The 25443-nt window shown below is 39.3% G+C and overlaps 1 long non-coding RNA gene across 7 annotated transcripts in view; it reads right to left on the reverse strand.

The window, feature by feature from the left end:
* Nucleotides 1-3215: 3215 nt before the first annotated feature.
* The window catches only part of LOC139356714 (uncharacterized), a 175175-nt gene continuing 152947 nt past the window's right edge, over nucleotides 3216-25443 (reverse strand). For 6 of the 7 annotated variants that reach the window (XR_011609055.1, XR_011609054.1, XR_011609053.1 and 3 more), the window contains 3 exons: nucleotides 6455-6623; nucleotides 6296-6330; nucleotides 3216-5037 (listed from right to left, as the gene is read on the reverse strand). This is a non-coding gene — a long non-coding RNA (uncharacterized lncRNA). The remainder of the gene's footprint in view (nucleotides 5038-6295; nucleotides 6331-6454; nucleotides 6624-25443) is intronic. The other variant, XR_011609050.1, reaches the window with a different exon arrangement.

Raw genomic sequence — 25443 nt, forward strand, 5'->3', positions numbered from 1 at the left:
CTATTATTCAAATATGATTCAGGTTTTTTTGTTTTGTTTTGTTTTACATAATACATGATGGGTTTAAAACCTAGGGAAAGAAGATTGATTTTGGAGGTTTAAGAAATGTGTACTTTTTGGTCTTGCAAGATTCTTCATATTATAATTATTACAATTTATATACTCTCTTTTAATCAGATCTTTAAGAATATTACCAGAATACTAATGCTAATGAGTTCACTAGAAAAGCTTTTTTCCCCCCAAGAGACAGGATCTCATTCTGTTGCCCAGGTTGGAGCACAGTGGTGCAATCATAGCTCATAGCTCACTGCAGCCTCAACCTCCTGGTCTCAAGCAATCCTGCCTCAGTCTATCAAGTACCTGGTACCACAGGCACATGCCACCATGCCCAGCTACTTGTTTTTTTAACGTTTATTTGTTTGTAGAGATAAGGTCTCACTTTGTTGCCCAGGCTAGTCTGGAACACCTAGCCTCAAGTATGGAAAGCTTTTTTAAATAAATTTTTGGGAGATGGGGTGGGATTTTGGTGTGGAGTGGAAGGAAAGTGAAGAGATGCCAAGATAAAAAGAATGTATTAGTCCGTTTTCACAGTGCTATAAAGAACTGCCCAAGACTAGGTAATTTATAAAGAAAAGAGGTTTAATTGACTCAAAACTCTGCATAACTAGGGGGAGGCCCCGGGAAACTTACAAGCACGGCAGAAGGGGAAGCAGGCACCTTCTTCACAAAGCTACAGGAGAGAGAAGAGAAAGCCAAGTGGGAAGAGCCCCTTACAGATCCATTAGATGTCTAGAGAACTCACTCACTATCACTAGAACAGCATAGGGGAAATCACCCCCATTGATCCAATCACCTCCTTACCTCAACACGTGGGGATTACAGGTCCCTCTCTAGACACGTGGGGATTACAACTCGAGATGAGAGTTGAGTGGGGACACAGAGCCAAACCATATGAGAGCTTAAGAGCACTTGTGGCTGAAACCAGTCTCTTTTTCATTTGAAATTATTGTAGAATCTGGAAGTGTTGCTGTGTTCATAAAGGTAAGAAAAAATTTAATTTTAGCTCAAAACATTTAATAGTAGCTGTAGTCTAAATGTGTCCCCTCAAAATCCATGTATTAAAACTGAATCATCAATGTAATAGTATTAAGAGTTGGGGCCCTTAGGGGATAATTAAGTCATGGCGGTGGAGCTCTCATGAATAGGATTAGTGACTTTATAAAAGAGGTGGAAGGGAGCTATTTGCCCCCTTCTGCCATATGAGGATGCAGCAAGAAGGTGCCGTCTTTGAAGCAGAGCAACCCTCGCCAGACACCAAATCTGTTGGTACCTTGATCTTGGCCTTCCAAGTTCCAGAACTGTGAGAAACAAACTGCTGTTGTTTTTAATACTCCACCTAAGGTATTTTGTTATAGAAGCATGAAAGGAATAAGACAACACCAGAAAGCATAATTGATTTTCACCTTAAAACACTTAATTGGGTGCATTAATATGGTTCATTAGAATCCAGATTTTATACCTGATCTGTTCACCAGGATATTACTCTGACTATATTTGTTCTCACCAGATATTCCATTTTCATAGAGATTAACAAATGGTGAATAAAATTATAACTCTATTCTTTTGCAGAGTTAGATCTTACTTGTTTTTCCTATTTATCCATGAAAGTAGCTTGAGAGACGAATTAAGAGAATATTGCTAAAAACATCAAATACAGAAATGAGTTTCTCACTTTCAGTCTCACTTAGTTTTAATATTCAATAGCATCTTAACCATTTGGGAAATAAATTCTCCTTTTTTTTCTTTTTTGAGACAGGGTCTTGCTCTGTCACTCAGGCTGGAGTGCAGTGGTGCGATCATAGCTCATAGCTCACAGCTCACTGCAGTCTCTCAACCTCGGCCAGGAAAGAAATTCATTCATTCATTTGAAAAGAAACACACGGACCATGATCCCTTTCTGATCATGGTCCTTTAAATCTTTCAAGGGCACTTACTGACAAGTAATATGCACACCCTGCTACAGTTATGCCTGTAGTTAATCAAATTTGTCAACTGCAGAGATATACACATTTCTTTTCTATTCTAAATTAAATTCAAAAATCAACTTGAATACCCACATGCCAGATTATCAAGTTCAGTCTCTTACTCTTGAGACTACCCTTTGTCTTTCAATATCAAAGAACCCTAAAGGCAAACACAGATTAAGCCACTCAATCTGTGGGGTTTTGTTAATAGAGGACTTTGCGTGACTTCCACACCTAAGCAGAGATCAGACATTTGTTGCCATAGCTTCTCACCAACATGTGGTATCACTGAAGAAAACTTGTTCCATAAGATCTAAAGGGCACTGAGGAATATTTCTGGCCCAGGTCCTTGGGGGTGGATGGAAATGATGAACCATGTCTTTCAGGAAGCTGGTTCTGCCATTTGGGATTTTTTGAACAAGGCTTTTTTTTTTTTTTTTTTTTTTTGCTCAAATACAAGCTTAGGCAAGGAGCTCCAGGTTCACTGGAGTTTACTTTCAAACTATCCTCCAATGCACCAGTTGTCTCAAGAGTGCCATGTCACAAGTGGCCTAGTAGCCTACCATTTGAGGACTCCCAACCAGCATCCCTCTTTTCTTCCTGGGGATGTAAATACCAAGAGTGAGGCTAGGAAGCTACTGACTTTGAGGTCCTAATCTGCAGCAGGCTTTGATTGGATTTTTGGGTCCCAGACACTCACAGAAGTAAAGGCCTCCTGACCTTTCCCTGTCTTTCCTTAATATTAGGCCTTGATTACTCCCAGAGGGTCTACATGTTCACCCTTTTTTTGGGGGACGAAGCCATGTTCCTTTCAGTAGTGATTTACCCTCCCAAGACTGACCCAGGAGCAAAAACAAAACAAAACAAAACAAAACAAAAACAAATACTTACACACAAATAAAAGCATAGTCAAAATTTTAGGCAGGACATCCCCTACATTTAGGTTCAACGATAAGTTATCATTCCTTCCTAGCATAGCGTGTATGTCCATCTTCCCTTTCGTAAACAGATTAATCTGCTCAAGCCACTGTAACAAAACACCATAGACTGTGTGGCTTAAACAACAGAAATTTATTTTCTCATGGTTCTGGAGCCTAGAAGTCCAAGATCAAGGTGCCAGCATGGTTTGTTTCTGGTGAGGGCTCTCTTCATGGCTTATAGACGGCTGCCTTCTTGCTGTGTCCTTACGTGGTGGAGAGAGAGAGCAAACTCATTAGTGTTTCTTCTTCTAGGGGCACTAATATCATGGGATTAGGGCTGTACTCTCAGGACCTCATCTAAACCGAATTATCTTCCAAAGGCTCCATCTGCAAACACCATCACACTGGGGGTTAGGGCTTCAACAGATTAATTTTGGGAGGATACAAACAGTCTTTAACGGTAGATAAGCCTCATCGTTTTTGTTTTTTGTTTTTTCTCCCCTGGCTAACGTTTAGAAGATGCTCCTTATTTAAGATTTCTTTTATTTCTAAGATGCATTACTTCAACCAGAGTAAAACTGACCAATAGCAAAATTTGTTTTGTTTTAGGTCATTAATATTTTGAAATCTTAAATAGAAAACAATCTATTTTTTATCTAATTTAACTCAAATATAGCTTTTATCTTTTCCATCTTACTGCTAATTGTCATATATGGCTTTTTAGAGAAAGATCAGAAAATATCCTAACATGGAAAAAAATATAAGTATACATACATAACTGTAATGTTTATCTTACTGCAGTTAGAAACAGAATATACAAAAAAAGTTTAAAATGCTGAGATTTTCCAGTCATTTGTGTAGTCAAATAAATCAGAACACTTTTATATTCAAGAATTCTGAGGGGCTGAGTGTGGTAGCTTATGCCTGTAATCATAGCACTATGTAAAACAAATATAATGGCTTACTCCTGGTATAGGAGAGAGAGTGATGATAGGTGGAAGTTTACCACATAACATCTTAGCCGTGTTAAAAACCATGATTTTAAATCTTTTGAAACCTTCTTGTGTTCCCTGTTCCGCGTGCTGTCCACAGAAGCAACAAGGCAGAGGAAGCTGAGGAGGCAAATCTATGAGGCCACAACTTTAAGAGTACAACAAATTTACAAGATGTACATTTTACAGATAAAAAAATTGAGACTTAACACCCGACATCACACACTAACACAACTGGAATTTGAACTTCAATCTGCTTGATTGCAAAACCCTAGCTCTTTTCTTCACCCCATACATACCAGTATACCATATCGCTCTACTGCATCTCGGAGATTTTTTTTTTTTTTTGCCAGCATAAAGCCTTTTCATTTATACTGCAGATCATGATTATATCATTCTGTAGCAAATGGGTTTTCATGCTTTAAAAGACAGTATACCAACATGAATTTAATCTTGAAAATCTGAGCCATTATCATAAATCAAATGCTGCTTGACATTCTAAAAGAAATAGAACTGGCCAGAGAAATTGTAGATTCATTATAATTCCCCATAGATATTCATACTTTTGTGACTGTCGTTGAATACAGAAATGATAGGTTTGAGTTTGGTTGTAATTTCTTTAATTTTAGGAAATATTTCTATTCTACTTGATATCAAGTTATGCAGGTCATGACCATAATTTAGATATTATCACTGGCCTTAGAGTAAAATTTCAAATGCAGCCTTAACAAGTTGCTATGTTTTACAGGAAAGGATAAATGCTGAGTCATGTTTCTCATCCCGGAACCCTGCATGCTTCTGCTTGAGGCTGTTGACTTCTGAGCCTGTCATCTTGCCTTAAGATCCACAGCTCTCTCATCTCCCTACCACTGCAATTCTCCACTCAGCATTCTCTGATGAACTAGTATTACCTTCAGTTCTTCCCTCCACCAGAAAACCATATTACAGGTCATTTGAATGTAATCCTTGGCAATGACATGTTACCTTGCCTTTGGGAAGAAGTCACAGCAATGTCTGAGTATCTGTACTTCCTGATGGTTGGTGGTTGGGGACACAGCTCTGAATTTCCATTGAATTATTCTTCACTGCAAGATTGTCACTCTACAACAGAGCATCATAACAAGAAAAAACAAAGGCAAATAATGAGAGAAAAAGGAATTCTATTCTCCCTATAACTAGAGAGACAACATGGTACAGCAGAAAGAACACTGGACTCCAGCTATCAATCGTTCCCTGTCTCACTCCACAGAGTTGGAAGCAACACCCGAGTTTTGTTATTAACCAGCTCTGTGTCATTGAGCTAGTTACTTAATCTTTGTGGCTCAATTTTTTCCTCAACATGAAGCAAAAGTAATACCTCCTCTGCCTTCTTTAATTTGTTATAAGATTAAAATGAGATAGTGTGTGTGAAAGTGCATTGTAAAATACACAGCTTTGTACAAAACTCCCAGCTACCAATTCCAAACTTCATTAGTGTTGACTGTCTCCCTTACTCATTTGGCACCTCATCAGATACTGTGACAATTAGGGCGACTTCTTATCCCAGTTTGCCAGGAACTTTCCTGATTTTAGCAATAAAAGTCTCGTGTCCCAGAAGCCCGTCTGTCTGGGACAAACGACGGTATGTGACTGCCCTAGAAATAATGAAGTTACTTGATAAGAAAAAGCTGACTGGTGCTAACAACTCCTTTCACCATCCACTCCGCAGGAAAGAAACAAGCAAGGTGTTTCCATGAAACTGAGCTAAGCCCACACAATCCCTCTTGAAGCAAAGAGAGTTTTTCCGAGCAGGGTTCGGTTTGGCGGTCATTGACAGGAAAGGAGCAGAGAAGTCATGATAGCTGGTATCTAGTGATATATCAATAAGGGAACTGAGCGCTGGTGGGTATTCAGGATACATCCTTAAGGCCAGATCTGACTCACTTTCCTGCACCCATTAGTAGGTCCTGATGTTCTATTTTGGTGAGAAAGTGGGCATCTACCTCTGCTCCACCAACCCCTCCTTTCCCTTTCCACTCACATTCAGGGATCTGTCTAGTATTTCATGCACTTTGATAATCATGTGAAATTTTCAGTCCTGCTGAGATGATGTAAGATGGTCACTTTTTTTTTTTTTTTTTTTTTTTTAAACCAGAGCCAATAAAGCAATAATCTCTCCCTGAACTGCAGGCTCCAAACAAGCCTTGGGCTAGTCAACCCAATTCCTTAATTCCAACCCACACACTCTTTTCCACCCACCTCTGGAGAATGAAAAGAGGTGGTGCAGCCAGGCTCCCCCAGCTGCTGCAGTGCCCTTCTGCACTGGAGTAGGTACAGCCTAATCAAAGGCCTGTTGTTTTCCTTTGGCTTTGAAACTCACTGGCTGTGGGTGTATCTGTTGCATGATCACGAACACTTAAAAAAAAAAAAAAAAGAAAAGAAAAAGAAAGATCCAGTCCCATTACTTTGGCTCTGGCACAGAAATTTCTGGAAAGAGAAAACATAAATGATACCAAAGTGGTAACAGTAAAATAAATACCTCTCTCTGAATTTCGCGGAAGTAATGAAGCTTCAAGGCACCAGAGGAGACTTCAGTAGCTTCAAAGCTATTGATGACTGTCCAATAACCCAAGAACTGGCCAAACAAGCTGGACTGCTTTCCTGTGAGTCATCGGAATCACTGCAGGCCTGTGATGGGTCCCTCTCACCTGTGGGAAACAGGCTCTTAAAATGGAGAGTTGCCACTAGTCATGTCATCAGCTTCTTGGTCTTCACCAGGGCTGGGCAACAAGAGTCATAGGACCTGTCTTTGTTTATTTGCTTATGCTTTTTAATTTCTTTATCTCTTTGCAAATGTAATGATGTGACTTACGATACATGTTTGGATGTGCTGATAATCTTGACAATGAAATAGGTTTTAGGACTTGAGGGGATTGGGAGGAGGCATAGAAACAGTTTGGTGTCTCTGGAAGGAATGAAATTGTGGATGTTTTCAATGATTCCTAGTTCCTTCACTCAAGGTGGGATCAATAGTGTGCTGACAAATGTTTAACAACAGGCACTCTGGGGGAAAACAAAACAAAACCAAAACTGATTTGTGTGTTGGCCAATTTCTATGGTATAAATACTCCTACCATGACCAATTTAGCTGGCTCCAGTGCACCACTCAGAAGGATCCTAGTTTTTGTTTGCCAAAGATCATCTTACCTGATGGATTTTATGAAATATATTTATTGAGAATTAAATTCATTAGAATGATTTAAGTTAGAATACTGTATCTAAAATTTCATTTACCTTTCTTAACTATCCTTTAGTAATTCAGTATCTTGCTCATACTCTCAGTATCCTGTCATACCCACTTTTCATTTGAAATCTGTTTCTGTTGTTGTTGCCTTCCTTCCTTTTTCTTTCCTCTTTTCCCCTTCCTTCCTTCCTTCTCTTCCTTTTCTCTTTTCCCCTTCCTTTCTCTTTGTTTTTCCTTCCTTCCTCTCTCTTTTCTCTTTCTTTTTTCCTTTTTCTCTCTCCTTCCTTCCTTTTCTTCCTTCTCTTCCTTCTTTCTCTTTCTTTTTCTTTCTTTCTTTCTTTCTCTCTTTCTTTCTTTCTTTCTTTTCTTTCTTCCTTCCTTCCTTCCTTTCTCTTTCTTTTTTCTTTTTCCTTCCTTCCTTCCTTCCTTCCTTCCTTCCTTCCTTCCTTCCTTCCTTCCTTCCTTCCTTCCTTCCTTCCTTCCGTCCTTCCTTCCTTCCATCCGTCCGTCCTTCCTTCCTTCCTTCTTTCCTTCCTTCCTTCCTTCTTTCATTTTTTTAAGAGATGGGTTTTCATTATTCTGTTACCCAGGATGGAGTGCAGTGGTGCAATCGCGGCTCACTATAATCTCAAATTCCTGGGCTCAAGTGATTCTCCCATCTCAGCCTCTTAAGTAGCTAGTACTAGCGGCTTGAGCGACCATGCTCAGTTATTTTTTTTAATTTTTATTTTTGTAGAGACAGAGTGTCACCATGTTGCCCAGGCTGGTCTTGAACTACAGAGATCCTCCCACCTCAGCCTCTCAAAATGCTGGGATTACAGGCATAAGCCACTGCACCTGCAGCCTGTTTATTTTTCTTATCTAGCTCTTATTTCCTTTCTTTATGCTGAGAGTGAATTTGCAGCCAGATGTTTCTCTGTTTTCATCTTTAATTTTTGCTTTTTTCTTAAATTATTTAAAAATTATCACGTCACTCCCATTTCCCTTCTCCCCACAGTACTTAAAACCTCAATGACTCCCTATGGCTTTTGGGATAAAGTTTGTGGTATGGCCTTGACCCCAGTCTCTGTCTCTAGCTTAAGGACCTTAGAGATGGGCTCTTGCTCTGTTGCCTAGGCTGGATTCCCTCACGAAACTTGTGCTCTGACCACCCCCAAATTCTTGCACGTCCATGAATACATTGTGCTACTTCATGTCTTCAAGCCTTCTCACATGTGGCTTGCTCTAAATTTTCTCGTCATTAACACTTTAGGTTTATACTGGGCTTCTAATCTCAGTGGCTATAGCATCTTTTGTTATTCATATCTCAGCAGTGACAGTAACTATTGATTTGCTGAGCTGTCTCCCTCCACCTAGGCTATGACCCTTTTGACTCAGAGACGATTATCCTACTTATATCCCTGGCACCTAAGAAAATGTCTGGTATATACTAGGTGTGCAATAAACACTTGCTAAGTAGAGATAATAAATTCATAAATGGTAATTGAGGTGATTTCATAGCTTCATTTTAATTCTAATGTGCTAAAGTACTTTAATCATTCATTGACAACAGTATCGACCAATACATTTGCAAAGCAGATTGGTTCAATAAAATATGATGTAGTCATAGAGCAGAATTAAAATATCGATGTGGAGTTCCAAAAAGTGAAAAATAAAGATATAAGACCAAAAAAGTGAGCAGCATTATCTCTTTTACATAAATAATAAAAAAGAACACACATTTATATATGTGTGTATAAAGAAGTTTTTGAAAGTAGGAAGCTCCTTTAGCAAATTTAAGCTTAAGAACTAAAGAAAGCAGGAAGCATATGTTAAGTAGACTTTTACTTTCTGTTTTATATATTTCTGTCTGATTTTTGCTTTATCATGTATATTTATTATTTTTACATAAGAAAACATTTACATGAGAAAAAGTATTAGCAGAGCTTACACAGTGATAGTATTATACACCATGATTTCTTCTTTAAACATCTTTATAATTATCAAACATGAGTGATTAAAAAAAAACTGAAGCTAAAGGTAGCAATATTCTCTACACTGGCAGATTTTTCAGCATTGCATATGAACCCACCTCCGATAAGTGGGTTATCTTTCTAATTTATGACTTCAGTGAAATCTGTTTCCTGGCAATGGTTGCCAGGGCACGCCTTCTCTCTTGTTCTCCATCATGCTTACTTTTAAGCCTGAGGGCAAGAAAGAAATAGACAGAAAGCAAGAAGTAGCATGAGCATCTTTTTTTTCTTTTTTTTGGCATGTTGGAAGAAGGAGCTCTAAACACACTCCACTAAGCATAGCATATGCATTGGATTCAAGCAGTGGACCTCATAGAGGAGTGTCTCCTTTTAAGCTTTGCAGGGCAAGTTTGGGGCACTACCAGTGAAAAATTGTCACTGATTCTTGCCTTGGTGCTGGTCTGAACAACAAGGAGTTCCTCTAACTGCCTTAAAAGGAATCTACTCCTCCCTCCCACTATGGGTATCACATACTATTCTCAACATATTACCACAAACTGAAAAAAAGAAACAGGTTGTGAAGTAATGCAGAAAGTTATTTTAAATTAAAATTATCAATGTATCCATATTAAAAATTCATATAGAAGAGACAAACAATAAGTTGCCGCTGATAGACTCTGAAGGAGGTCTGCCTCTCCCAAAGGCAGGTGGCAAACAATACTGTAACCTGCAGACACAAACACTGGGACTTTGTACTAATTGTGCTGTGACACAAAGTGGGTGTGGTTTGGGGTTGAGGGGCTTACTGGCCAGTTTTCTCATGTTTCTCAGATAAAACTCTCATGTCATCAAGAAACACTGTGGAGGGAGACATGCAGAGTTTAGAGACAGGAACCACTGCAGAAATATAAGGTTTAGGAGATAGAAGAATACCCCACTCTGGGGCTGAGGCTTCAGGGACGGCACAGCACATCACCCCTCCTTTTCCTTCCCCTACCCAGCCATGGCTGCACCTTTCCCAGGCTGGATATGGTGGAGATGTGGGAGGTGTGGGCAAACACAGTAGAAGAAAAGGAGAGGAACGTAGAAAACAACAGGGGATTGAGCTACTCTAACACTGGAGATGCGGGGTGGCTTCAGATCTGCAAGACATGTTTTGAGTTTTCTGGGACCTTTATGATCAGAAGGTAGATACTAATGAGAAAATCTTTGAGCCCAGAAGATTTTAAGGTCTAAATTCTCTCCAATTTGGGTTTCTGGTTTCTTTTTTCTGGGTACCTTGATTCTCATACTCCAGAAGCACCCAGGTAGGGGCTTGAAGAGAGAAAGCAAGAAGCTGGCTTCCTAAGTCTGGTCCTTGGCTTTAAAGGAAGGTGGTTAAATGGAACTTCTTGTTGTCTAGAACATCCCAGGACCAGGTTTCTTGGTATGTAGGCTTGGCAGACATAATGTTGAGAGGATAAGGAATTTCTAGATTGAAACTTCAAGACTCCAAAAGTTGCCTTGAAGTTATCCGAGATTCCCTGTTGAGTATTATTACTCAGCTTATTACTATTCTAAATTCAGCCAGAACTTTGTTATAAATCTGCTACCCAACTTATGTTGAAAGCCATCTCTAAAATGTCCTTTACAACTAATCTTAGTTTTATAAAGTTGGCATTTAAACAGGTTGGGTGCAGTGGCTCACACCTGTAATCCCAGCACTTTGGGAAGCTGAAGTGGGTGGATTGCCTGAGCTCAGGAGTTCGAGACCAGCCAGGGCAACATGACCAAAATCCATCTCTACAAAAAATACAAAAATTAGTTGGGTGTGGTGGTGCACCCCTGCAGTCCCAGCTACTCAGGAAGCTGGGGCATAAGAATCACTTGAGCCCGGGAGGCAGAGGTTGTAGTGAGCTGAGATTGCACTGCTGGACTCCAACCTGGGTGACAGAGTGAAACCCTATCTCACACACAAAAAAGGTATTTAATCATGGTTGTGTGACCTTGGTATACATTATGTGACTTCTCTGGGTCCCTATTTCTTCATCTGTGAAAGGAAGACAAACATGGAAGAGGAATAATTCTTTGTGTCAGTTAGGATGCTTTTGGCAGCAAGGAACAGAAAACCAAACTCTATCCGGCTCAAATAATTAGGACAAGTGTTAGATTACATAAAAGAAAGTCCAGAGGTAAGACAGGATTCAGAATTGGCTGACCCAGTTGTCCAGTGATTTTATCAATAACCTGGGAACTTCTTCCTCTCTATCCTCCCATCAATACCATCTCAGGCAGGTCCCTCAGGATCTAGGACAGCTACCAGGAGGGCTTGAGGTTACCAGCATCTTCACTCCCATCAGCTGGGAGAGGGAAACTGTATATCTGTCTCTTATGTGTGTAAAAGTTTTTCCAGAAACTTCCAGCAAATCTTTTCTTCCATCCTATTGACCAGAATGGGTCACATGGAACTTCTGGCTAATTCTTGGAAAGAAGAGATAATGCTAGCTTTAGACCAATTACATCCACTCCTGGAACTCAGCTTCTCCTGAGGTTCATGGGGTGGAGTAGGCACCTAAATGAATTTGTGATTCTGCTGGGAAGAAACAAAGTGGCAATGGAGGAGGCTGGCTCACCATCACAATACCGATACACTTTCTTCCAGAGCAAATAATCCCATTTGTCTCTCAGTTACTGTATCTGGGTGACATTCCTATGAACTGTGTGTTGAAAATGTTTTTGCGTCTAGATGCATTTAAGCTTTTGTTGTCCTCACAAGTGTAAAAGAGCAGTATTCTTTTTTGTTGACTGTTTGTTTTTGTTTTTGTATCCACTGTACAGTGCCAAATGCAAATATTATTTGGGGATATCAATCCTTAGAGACTCATTCAAAAGACTTTAAAAAAGAAAAAACCTCTGAATTTAGGAAACCAAAGCAGCTATCAAGATGGTAATATTTGGCTTTTGAGACTCTTAACAACTGTTTGCATGGAGTTGCCAAAAAATACTGACTGAGGGGTGCTGATGATGACATCATTTACACTTCTTCAGGTCTTTATTTCTTTCTCTGTCTACATGTGAGGATAATAATATTTGTCCTACTATGAGATAATGTATATGAAAGAGTGTTTTAAAGCATACAACAATTGAAGAAGTGTAAGATGATAGTACAACCTGTGCCTTGCTGTCCAAACAAAGGGTTTATGAGAACAAAGGTGCTCCCTCTAAAGGCTTCACCGTATTGATTTAATGAAGAAGGGAGCCTCTGTAAAACAGATGAAGTGTGGCAGGGCAGTTTATTAATGTGTTAATTTGGGCTTGTTCTCTTTGTATTCCCCTTCCTCAACTTTAAGTAGGCTTTTTTGGCTTCTATGCCTCGGGTATTTTTGCTGAGAAGAAAGCAGATGCCATCTCAATTTAGTGCTCTTCCTGTTGTTTGTGTAAACATAAGCCCACTGAAAGACAATGGGAGATGTCTTGGTGAGGGCTGAGAGAAAGTACATGTTTTTGCGGATCAGGAGATGGGGAGACAGACGAAAGAAAGGAGAGATCTGTGGATCCCGTGAGCACCCCAAATTGGAACCACTCCTTACTGTGTCTCAAGGAAGCAACGGACCTCCAAACTGCACGGTGTACTTCAAAAGAGCAAGATCCAAGCAAAAAGGTAGAGTCAGCAAAACCCTGGCAGGCTTGGGGAAGGGCTAGAGTGACCAACTGTCCCATGTTATCTGGGGCAATTCATGGAATACAGGACTTTCAGTGTTAAAACTAGGAAAGTTCTAGGCAAATCGAGATGACTTTGTTACCGTAGGGAGAACTAAGGGGCAACCATGATGGAGTGGAGATCAGAAGACCTTGTCCTGATCTGTGGGCACCCGGTATGTCTTCTTCGGTTTCGTAGACGGGAGAGAGTGTTCCAGCCATGACTTAGTGCTTTGGGGATCTCAGATTCAACTTTAAGCTGTTTTAAAAGAAACATCCAAAGTAATGTTTTTGCATAGCATAGCTTGGGCTATGATTCATGCCTAACACACAGGTTAAAGAAGTCCACAATTCCTCAACAAAACTTTGGGGCCAACACATTTCGGGATTCAGAACTTTTTGGGTTTTAAAGGTATAACAGTAAGTATTCTTTACATTATTACATGTGAATTCCAATGCAGTACTCTGTAATCGGGCATACTGATATTTCTACAGAAACATTTATTAATGTTTACATTGAACAAATTAAAGATTGTAAATATCCTTATGTCAACAAGGCTAGGTTGTGTTAGGTTGTGCTGCCAGAAACTTAGCTTAAATTTTGCCACCAGGTCAATTATTACAGTTTTCAGAAATTTTGAGACCTTGGAATTGTGGATAATGGATTGTTGCTGTATTTGTAAATATTTATAAGTATTAGGACAACTCCTCAACTTATTATCATACTAGGTCAAGGGTAAAACCTGTTCCATGTTTTCCAATAATTTCTGAAGATTCTAGAGAATCAATGAACATATAATGCCACTTAACACACTCATAGAATTGATTAGCCCCTAATATTAGAATTGATAATACATTTAAATTCCAATATAAGGTGATATATGCAACATTCAAATGTTCTACTTGCACATTACAGATTTTTTTCCAGACAACCAAAGTGCAGTTATCACAATTTAAAATAGTTTTCTGTAAAGGTCACTTGAAATGCTAAATTTGCTTGACCTGATAATGAAGAGGTAAAACATTTTTTCTTGAGCAATATTGCCAAACTACAGGTTTTTCTCCAGGGTGACAACCATAGGGCTTTTGGTCAGAAAGTTTTAATGTCTATGTGGCAGCAAAGTTAAGGATGCTGGTTTGCAAACTGCCATGCAGGGCTCTGAGAGACATGCAAATAATAGTAATTAATATGATGCTGATGATGCTTTTGTTTGTCGGCCTAGAAGGTAAGGTTATTCTAAGCACTCTTAATTATGTGCAAGCACAGGCATTCTTTGTCCTGACTCAAAATCCTCAAAATATCAGGTCTCCAGGGCCTGAAAAGCTGTACCCAATGAGTTTACAATTTCTAAAATTTTGGTGGTTTCATTATTATTCTTTCCTAGAGAGATAGCTCAAATCTAACCTATTCAGAGCTTTGAAGATAAAATTTGACCTCTTGAATCAAATTCAGTTGTATTTCCGTAAAAAGCCAAAGAAGCAAAGGCTTCTTTGTCACAATTCTTAGACTTCCACAGGGAAAGCCATGGGGAGAAGAGAAGGTATCGTAGATAGTTCCTCTCTAATGAAACCCTGTGTCACCTGGACCTAGATTGGACTCTGTGTCCACGTTTGTACCTATGTTATTTTGCTGCATTTATGTCTCTAATCACATATGATGGCTTGTAAAATGTGATGCTTTGGATGGGTTTTTTCTTCTTCATTTCATGTGGTTTTCAAAAGACCTGGAAATCCATCTTCTTGTCAAAACCACTTATACTGTCTTTCGAGATCTTCTTGGTGTCAGGATTCAGTGCAGCCATTCACTCCCGTTCCTTCAGTCTTGATATTCACGACAAACTCAGTACATGGCTGAAATCTAAAATATTTATGTATAGATGACACTGCGCCTCTAATTACTGCAAATGAGGCTCCTTGTCTCTTTCATGGTGTCTCCTCAGAGAGAGAGTCCGTGAGGAGCTGTGATTTTTTTTTTTTTTTTTTTTTTGCTAGCTCCTTTAAAACCTTGATGAAAGCTCTCTTCAGGCTGCCTACCCAATGGCAAATGCATTTAATGCTCGCTGTTGCCTCTGCCCCACTGCATTTGCCAGATGAAGGCTGCTCGGCCTAGTCTCTTGGCTCACAGTGTGCTCGTGTGAGCTGGGGGCCACGGTTAAGGCTCTGGGCGCCTGCAATTGGAGGACTGTCAGCCAGGAAATGATAAACAGCAAAGGCTGCTTTTATTAAGACCTCTCCACACTGACAAATTTGGCTTTCTTTCTTGCTCCTAAGCTCAATGAACTAAGAGGACTCAGGAAAGTTTTAATTCAGTAGTATTCTCCTTGCCAAATTTCCCCAGGATTCTAGTTAACACTAACCCCGAACAAAACACCATAAGGGAAGCACATCTCTCATTGTTAGGCTCACCATTAAATGTAATGACTGATATATTTAATCGGTGGGCATGTAAGTCTGTGTTTCATTCATTATCAATCTATAATTAATCACCTTATATAAAATAAGAAGTCAGAGCGAAATAAAAAGTCATAGAAATGAGCTCATAATTAAGAGTACATTATACAGACTTTATTATTTCATGGTATAAGCCCCAAACCATCCAGACTACAGTGAAATTTTTCTGTTTTTAAAAGTCTGCTTGCTGTTCATAAGAATCTTCCTATAAACAAAAGATACTTAGATTTAAGTAGCTTTTTGTGTGTATGGGGGGGGGGCGGGGGGTCAAAGAATGACCCTATGTGATGTAAGAGTCCATGCCAAAAGCTCCTTATAAATAATGACTGTTTATTCTTTGAATTTGATCAGTCCACTCAGCATGTAGAATAAAGCCAGAAAAAATAACGTGTACAGACCATGGTAAGCTTGGAGACAGTGAAGACTTAGAACGATGACTGGTAACATCTCTACCCTTGTTAGCATCCCATGCAATTGCTCTCTACCCAATTGATTTCTATGCATGAATCTCAAAAGAGATGCAGCTCCTTTTATAAGATAGCGTCTAATGTCTTCCTTTCTTTCCCAGTGGCAGCCAACAACTTCCTCTACAACTTTGGAAACAATAAGACTAGCCAGCCTAGAGTCTAAACTAATAGGAAAATAACACTAAAGTCTTTTCAATAGCCACGAAGTTTCAAAGAACAAGAATAAAACTCACCTGTAAAAAATGGCTAGCACCATGGACCACACCTAATTTTGGATTATTAGATTTCAGTTCAAAAGTCCTCTTTGCATCTCCCACTTGTGATAAATTAACAAATGGTATTGCTTGAATTAGCTATGCTTTGAGTTTTTCCTGCAAACACAGAACATTTGGTGTTCTTTTTCTTACTTCCATGTAGAAAATTTGGAAGCCTCCACCTGTTACCTTGAAAATAAAATCGGGTCATCCTTTTTTTTTTCCACAAAAATTTAAAAGGAACCACAGTTGTTATTTTAAGGCAAAATATTTATGTTGCAATAGTTACATCAATATCAAATATATTTAACATCAACTCTTAGAGAAATAAAGCACCTGCAAGGAACTTCCCCCAAACATGCTTCAGAAGAGCAATCTTGATTCAGAAATATAATCTTTAGTAATCATATGAACTGCCACTAAGGGACTCCTCAGGCAGAGCCTTCCCTAATGAGCATCGCCAGGAAGCTCTGAGTGCTGCTATCTCCTTACCCCCAAGCCACTGGGAAATACATCCGCCCCTTGCTCCCACTGCATAAAGTGGGAAATAATGCATTTCAAGAAGCTATGTCTTCTTATTCAGATTTACATGACAGGGAGGTGAAAAGAAGAAACCTTGTTTGTGATAGTTACAGATGTATCCCAAGCACCTGAACAGTGCCTGCAGCATATACAATGTTCAATGAGTAAATGATGGCACAGAGATTAGGTAGACTGCTGCCTGCCAAATGGAGGACTTTCAGGGTCATAGTAGACCAGCAAGTCAAGGAGGATTTTCCTGAACCCTGATCTACCATTTCGAACTTCCTGAATTGTTTTTGACCTTTCCTTCTCTCCACTGAAGAAAAAATGATAATTTTCTTGGGTGTAGGTCTATTGCTTATTCATAGGACATGTGTTTAATTGCCATACTATACTTAGTTGATTACTTATTTCCTCCAGAGCCAACCTATCCATTAGGCATAGTGGTAAACATACACACAACACACACACAAAATAGTTTTGAGACTGCAGAAAATGTTTTAATATAAAGTATTAAAATAATCAACTTTATACTAACACAGTTGTAAAATAACAGTTTTAATATTTTTTAATGGAGTAAGAAGCTCATGAAGGCAAAAGTGCCTAGGACTCGTGAAAATCACACTGCAGACTGTCTTCATTAGTCAGTGAACAGACAATATTGAAAACGAATCTGGTTTAAATGCAGAAAGAGGAAGCAAAGAGAAAAGAGCTGATAAAAAGAAGTCATGTTTTTAGATGTGGGCTGGCAGTGGGAGAGAAGAATGCCTTGGAGAAGACTGGAGAAGCAGGAGGCTGAAACCAGGGAGGTGGGTAGGGGTATCTGGGGGAGCTTCTGGAACAGGTGGGGTGTTGAGTCCATATTTGGCAGGGGAAGATGTATTTTCTGGCAGGCTGATGAATAATGGAATTTGAGAGCTAGAAGTGCTCTTAAGAGCTGTTGTATTCCAACTCCTTATTTTATAGGTGAGAAGACTGAGTCTTATTAAATTATTGGGAAGATAGAATCTGATTCTAATGCCGTTTCCACCGCTCTGCCAACTCTTCCATTTGTCTGAATTGTATTTACAAGATGGGGTGAAATGAACAACAAACTTCATTTACGTGTTTATTACATGTGTGTAATGCACATATGTGTGAGCAACTCCGCACATACCATAGTTAGACAGTCATTTTCATGAATCTTAATAGATCTTAATAGAATACTTTCCAGTCACAGAATGAGACATTTTTATTTCTTATCCCTCTCAACTGTACTGCAACTCTGACTTGGAATCATTAGCATGTGCCTGGCCCCTCCCAAGTAAGAAGCCTGGACCTAGTAGCACAGCTAAATTGGTCAGATGACTAAAACGACAGGTAGCCAAGTCTGGCTAAAGTGAAACCAGAACCCACCAGAATTAGTGGGACTGATTCTACTCTGATTCCAGAAAAGTCCTAGTTCTAGAGGGTCTGTATGAGACTTTCTCTCATTCCCAGATGACAGCCGGCAAACTGCATCTAAACTTCTGACCCATTCTTGAGTCATTCAACAAATATACCAGACAGCCATTCTGCACAAAATGCAGGTAATGATAAATGGATGCAAGGGTGAATTATGATTGGACCCTGTCCTCAAGTAGTTTATAGTCTAACTGAAGGTCTAATGAAGGGACGAGTGAAGAGCCCACAGGATGGTGGAAGCCACATAATCAGCATTCAGGATCACATGGATCCATTCTGCCTCTAGGACATCCCTTTACGAGTAAATGCTTGGGAGGTTGTAGAATGAAATACATTCTCCACACATGAGCCAGAGTTCAGGAAATTAAAGAGGAAGGGAATCAAGGAAGGGAAAGGTCAGGGGAGTAGTGGGAGAGGATATTGCTATCTGAGTTTTCAAAAGACATTTCAATTCAGATGAACTCATGGAAGGAACTACGCTTTATTCCTTAAAGCTTCATTGCGCGATTTCCTAAATGAAGGAGCAGTCTGATTGGTATATTTAGCATCCTCAGAATAAATCTGCATGGGGGTTACACAACCTATCATAGGAATGAGGGGCTTCCATTTTCCATGTATATATTGCTATCACCATGTCTCTATGAGGTAGGGATTTGACCCTTATTGTCTCTAGTTTGAAAACATGAAGTCACTGTTTAATAAACTAGCTCCTACTGCAGATTCTTGAAAGGCAGTCCTGTTTCTGTTAATTATTAAGGATACAAAGCTGTACAAATCCTCTTCCTCATCAAATTCACTCTTGTAATATAAACAGATTAATTTTCTAAATTATCAATTTCAGTATGTTGTTTCCACAGTCTCATGACCAATAGAAAAAGACTAACCTCCTTCCCTGATATTAGACAGTCAGCCCACCCTCACAATCACGTTCCACTGCTCCATACACAGGTATACTATGCAATATACACAGACCCTCACAGCCTGTCATGCAAAGACTCATGTCTACACCTGCTCATACTACTCAGGAACACCCACTGTTTCTATACGCCTACGTATTCATTTATTTATTGGACAAATATTTATGGTGTCCCTACTCAGTTTCAAAAACTTTAATAGGTTCTGGGGATTCAAAGGTGAACAAGACAAACATAGTCCCTCCTTCAGGAGCTTTAAACTCTAGTTTTGATAAGTGCTACACAGAACTACAAGGCATTCTGATGACATGCAAAGGTAGCATGTTACCTAATCCAGTGGGTCATGGAAGCCTCCTCTGAGGGAATTACTTTAAATCTGAGATATAAAAAATTAAGAGGATTTAGCCAAGCATTAGAGCATTCTATGAAGAAAGAACCACTGGTGTAAAGCCCTAAGGCACGTCCAGATCCTACCCACCCTGCAAGACTCAGCTAAATTTTCTTATTATTTATTTATTTTTTTTTTCGAGACGGAGTCTCACTCTGTCACCCAGGCTGGAGTGCAGTGACGCCATCAGGGCTCACTGCAAGCTCTGCCTCCCGGGTTCACACCATTCTCCTGCCTCAGCCTCCCAAGTAGCTGGGACTACAGGTGCCCATCACCACGCCTGGTTAATTTTTTGTATTTTTAGTAGAGATGGGGTTTCACCATGTTAGCCAGGATGGTCTCGATCTCCTGACCTTGTGATCTGCCCACCTCAGCCTCCCAAAGTGCTGGGATTACAGGCTTGAGCCACCATGCCTGGCCAGCTCAGCTCAATTTTCAACTTCTCATCAAGTTTTCCTGACCTCTGGAGTCTGTGTTGAAGAACTGCTTACTCTTCTGAACTCACTGACACTCTGACTCTGTACCATTTTCCTAAGCTCTTAGTCACCATTGTTCTTATCACCATACCATGTTTTATCTTTATCTTGCCTGGATTGTACCAGGACAGAACCATGCTCTGTGTCTTGCAATCTTCATGAACATCTAGCTCCTAGTAAAAGTGTCTTACAATCTTCATGAACGTCTAGCTCCTAGTAAAAGCTCAATAAATATAAATTAAATGCATGTTTGCATGACTGAATGTATGAATGAACAAATGGTCTTGGTCAATTCAAGTTCCATGCATGGCCATTCAGTAAGTCCCAATAGAGGCATCATAGCAGTATAGAAGATATTGTATTCTTGACATTTTTAAAAGATTATTGGCCATTCATCTCATTAAATAGATCATAACCCCCAAATCACCCCCGTTCCGCCCCCCCTAAAAAAACATGAGGATGGATGAATGGTCAGAAGAAGCTGTCTCTATTCATGGTGCTGTGAGAAGATCCTTTTCTACCTAATAGGTGTTAGGTTATATAAATTGGTCTCAAGAAAATCTCTAAATGGAATGTGCTGGATTCTGTTGGATATGATATGTTCTTAGTGAAAGAGAAACCACCTTACCTAGTCTCCAGGCAGAAGAATCCTTCAATAGAAGCCTGCTGAAGGATGCGTGGATAGGCCTGTGGACTCTCATGATAGCTAACCTCTTCCACGAACCAAAACAGAAAACTGACACCACCTGCCAGTTTGCAGTAAATTCTCATCCTACTCCTGGGCCTGCCAACATTTTCACTCCTGTGGTTTCCTGCCTCCTCCACCTTTGTTCCTCAGCCTCCTTGGAACCAACCTGCCAACTTCAGGCCAGGTGGTATCATCCTTCACTTAAGAAAAATTTAAAATGGAACACACTCAATTTCTGTTGCCTACATCAAAAACCACCTCAATGAGTTTTTAGTTGATATTTATATTTGAAAGCTGGCTGTGGTTGGGAGAAAATGTAACCACAGAGAGGCAGCTGACTCAGAGGGGCCACAGGAGAAGCTAAACTATTAACCCCTTAGTTCCTGTTCTCTGAATTTTCCCACCCTCTGGATTTTAGATGAAGTGCCAGAATGGGAAGCATTTTGCCTAACATAAGTAGTGATAGGATCTTTGCTGTGAGTGCCAAACCAGAAGATATCCATGCAGGACTGGAATGAAGAGAGGCCCAAGGATAACAGGAGCTCAGTTCAGTTCAATGTGTACTTATGGATACCTGCTAAGTTGCATACTCTGCACTGGGCACTAGAAATACAAAAATAAATAAAGGATTGTCCCTGATTTAAAGGAGCTTGTGATCCAGTGGGGGATTCGGACATGTGGACATGTCAACATGTGATTACTGTGCTATGTGGTAAGTGCAGTGAGAAACAGGAAATAAGAGAAAGGAAAACATAACCATCTCAGGAAGGATAGAAAAGTCTGGAGGGTTGAAAATAATTCTGAAATGATCGTACTGATGTTATAACGATAGGTCACATCGCCACATAGCAACATAAAAATTTTACATAAAAAGAGGTCACTGTGTTTTGGGGAAATAATTACTTAATTTCTCGCCCAGTGGATCAAATGAGGAATTCCATGGCCCAGATTAAGCCAGAGCAATATGAAATTTAATTATTTTAATCGCTCAAAATTGGTAATGCACACAGCTCTCTGCTTAGACCCTGAAATTTGACTAAAGCCTTTATGACTTGTTTACGGAAAGGTTTATCAGCCTCAGCACTGATGACACTGTTGGACTAGATAATTTTTATTGTATCAATGTCCTGTGTATTGTGGATGTTTAGCCTTTACCCATTAATGCCAGTGGCATCCACCATCTCCCTAATTGGGATAAACTAAAATGTCTCAAATTGCTAACTGTCTCTTGAGGGGTAAAATCAACACTAGTTAAGAACCACAAGTTAGGAAGTTTGTAGAAATGAACACAATCATGTCTATTTAGTTCAAGATAATCAGTTCCTATCTAAGGCTCTGTGTAATAACCCAAACCCAGGAACTTGTCATCATCATTGTAGTTAAGCCTTTTCTTAGACAATTTCTACTTGAGACCCAATGATAGCTGTTTCAGAAATGTCTAATTTCCTCCATTATACATTCTACCTCTCTCAGTCAACCTGGAAAAAGAACTCTCAATTTTCAGCTGACCATCCGAAATAGATATTTCCTGGTCTTGCCAATGAGCTATAAGCAGAATTGGTGTGTGCAGTTTCTAGGAATGTCCTTAAATGGATGGAATGTGTTCTTCTTCTTCAATTTCTTCCTTTTTACACTTGATGTAGATGTAATTGCTGGAGCTCCAGCAGCCATACTTGATTATGAGGTGACATTGGGAACTGAGGCCACGAATTTCAGCTCAACAGATAGAAAAGGCTGACACTGGGCAGGGCCTTGCCAGCCTTGAATTCCTGAATTGCTACCTCCAGACTATCAAATGAGATATTGTTTTTTGTATTGTTATTGTCTCTGTTACTTTCAGCTGCACCTGATATTAATCAATACAATTGCCTAAAGTGGACATTTACTGTATTTCCAAAAGTCTCTGGACCACAATCTTCATCACATTAGGAAGCTTGGTCAGCTTTTCTACTAGAACCTTTACAGAAAACTCCATCCTCTTCTATTCTCTTTTCTTCTCTTACAGTACACAGCACAGGATATTAGTTATTTCAACAATAACCCTCCTACCACTTCTCACTCTCCTACTCTAGCTAGTCAGTTACACTAGATAGACTGTTGCCACCACTTACTAAAAGTTTACGTCTCCTTGAACCCATCAGACATAAAAATGAAATGAGAATACCTATTATTGCCAGAGTTGCAAGAAAAAGTATACTCTCCACTATTTCTGGTAGAAATGTGACATGTTGCTGTTTTTTTAAGAGCAATTTAATAATAGCAAGAGAATTGAAAAATATACCATTCCACCCAACTATCAGCTTCTAAGAAGTAAAATCAATACTAATGAAAGATACATGTCTAGGGTTATTTATCACATTTTTCCACAGAAAAGGAATAATATTTCTCATAAGATAAATAGAGGAGTATATTTGAGATCTATCAACATATAGTTGGTATTTAAAACTATGGGGTTGGATGAAATCATCTAGGAAATGAGTTGTGAAAGAAAAGAGATTTGCGGACTGAGCCTGGAGTATTCCAACATTTAAGAGTTAGGAAGATAAAAAAGATTCAGCCAAAGAAAATGAGAAATAGTGACCAGTGAGATAGGTGGAAAACCAGGAGAGAGGTTTCCTTGCAGCCAAAAGAATAGAGAGTTTCAAGAAGGATAAAGTGATCAACTATGCCAACTGCTACCAAGAGGTTGAGTAAGATGAGGATGAAGAAAGAATCATTTGACATGGCAACATGGAAATCACTGAAGACACTAGCAAAAGCAGTATCAGTGGATTGGTGGGGACAACAGCTTGACAGAGGGGGTTCAAGAAAGAATGGAAAGTGAGGAAGTGAAGAAGGTGGGTATAGATAACTCTGCATTTTTACTAAAAGGAAATGGATCCGTGGGTTACCAGAAAGTATTTTGTTTAGATGCAAAGCAATGTAGCATGTTTTTAGAGCAATGGTATAGCAGAAGGATAAATAGGTGATTCAAGAGAAGGAATAATCGCAGAGTGAAGTCAATGAGTAGATAACCTCATAGAGGGGTGAGCCTCAGATAAGAGCCAGGACAGCACACCTGCTATGACACAAGGGAAGGCACAATATATGGGCACCAATGGAGGTATGATGGCACATTTGATGGTGGATGGGGAAAAGATTCTCCTCTGATCACTCTGGCCAACATCTAGCTGATCCACAGATATGCAAGCAAGCCCAGATGAAACCAGAAGAACTGCACAGCCTAAATCATCAACCTACAGATGAGATGATTAAGTTAAATACATGTTTATTGTGTTAAGCCACTAAATTTTTGGTGATGTATTACATGACATTATGATAGAAATAGATAACTGAGGCAAGGAATGTTCCATGTCTATGGGTACATATGGAGCTGCCTCATTTTTTAATAAATGACTACATATAGCATTGAGCTGTATGTGCCATATTTTATTTTACCATTTCCTTATTACTGTTTATTTTAGTTGCTACTATAAACAATGCTGCAAGAAATATCTTCCTACATATGTCTTTGCACATGTACATGGATCTGAACAATGAATTCCTAGAAGTGAAATTTTGGGGTTGAAATTTATATGCAATGGTAATTCTAATAGATATTCGCAAATGGACATCTATAAAGCATGTAAAAATATATGTTTGCCAATAACTTATGAATGCATTTCCACACATCTTCATGTTATCAATTTTTTGGCCAATATGGTAGATGTAAAAAATGTAATTACTATAGATAGCACTTTCATTCCTCTTATTATGTGGTCCTAGAATAAATCCCACCATCCTTACTGTTTCCGTTGACTCTGAAGAGCACCTATTTCACTCTTATCAGCCCTGTTCAAGAGGCATAGGGACCTCCTCCTTGCTTCACACCGTTTCCCCAGTGGTTTTATATTATCAATACTCTTCTTTTGTCAGTAGGTTTTCCACTAAGTTTCAGTAAGTTATGACTCACTTAATGTAAGGAAAATAGGAAAAACATTCCACATCTTTGCAGAGGAATGAGTTGTGTTTAAGATTGTTTATTATAAATGGAAATGTTGAAGGAAGGTTGAAAGAAGCTAAAAAGGAAGAAGAAATTTAAAAGAGAGAGATAAAGATGGGACTAACAGAGTTTTCTGAAGTCCCTTTGTATTAGTTAGGGTTCTCTAGAGGGACAGAACTAGTGGAATATATATATATACACACACACATACATATATATATATGGATTTATTATGGGTATATATGACTTGACTCTGCAATTATTCCTTCTCTTGAATCACCTATTCACCCTTCTGCTATATCATTGCTTTAAAAACATGCTACATTTCTTTGCATCTAAACAAAATACTTTCTGGTAACCCACTGATCCATTTCCCTTTTAGCAAAAATGCAGAGTTATCTATACCCACCTTCTTAATAAACCCATATATATGAGTTTATTACAACCTTCTTGTAACTGATACGATTTCCTGTATTGCTCAAGAAAACATAATGTCTCTATGCTGAGTTGAAACCCTTAAATAAAGCACTAAATTGAAAAGATACATTTCAATGCAGCTGTTCATTGTCTTTTCAATTCTATCACTTTCCCACTTAGTGTATTTATTTTTTTCACACATAATAAGCCTTAAAAGGAGACTGGCAGGAGAGACAACTGAGTCATTCAGGGTTTCTAGTTGTCTCATCAGATAATCACAGAACGTCGATGCCATTCAGGAAACAATCTGTTGGGGAGAGAACAGTCTGTTGGGGAAAACCCATATATGTATATGGGTTTATTGAGTATTAACTCACATGCTCAAAAGGTCCCACAATAGGCCATCTGCAGGCTGAGGAGCAAGGAGGGCCAGTCCTAGTCCCCAGACTGAACTTGGAGTCCAATGTTCAAGGGCAGGAAGCATCCAGGATAGGAAAAAGATGTAGGCTGGGAGGCTAGGCCAGTCTCTGTTTTCACATTTTTCTGCCTGCTTATATTCTAGCCACGCTGGCAGCTGATTAGATTGTGCCCACCCAGATTAAGGGTAGGTCTGCCTTTCCCAGCCCACTGGCTCAAATGTTAATCTCTTTTG

Source organism: Macaca nemestrina, chromosome 10 (genome assembly GCF_043159975.1).
Source record: "Macaca nemestrina isolate mMacNem1 chromosome 10, mMacNem.hap1, whole genome shotgun sequence".
Lineage (NCBI taxonomy): Eukaryota > Metazoa > Chordata > Mammalia > Primates > Cercopithecidae > Macaca > Macaca nemestrina.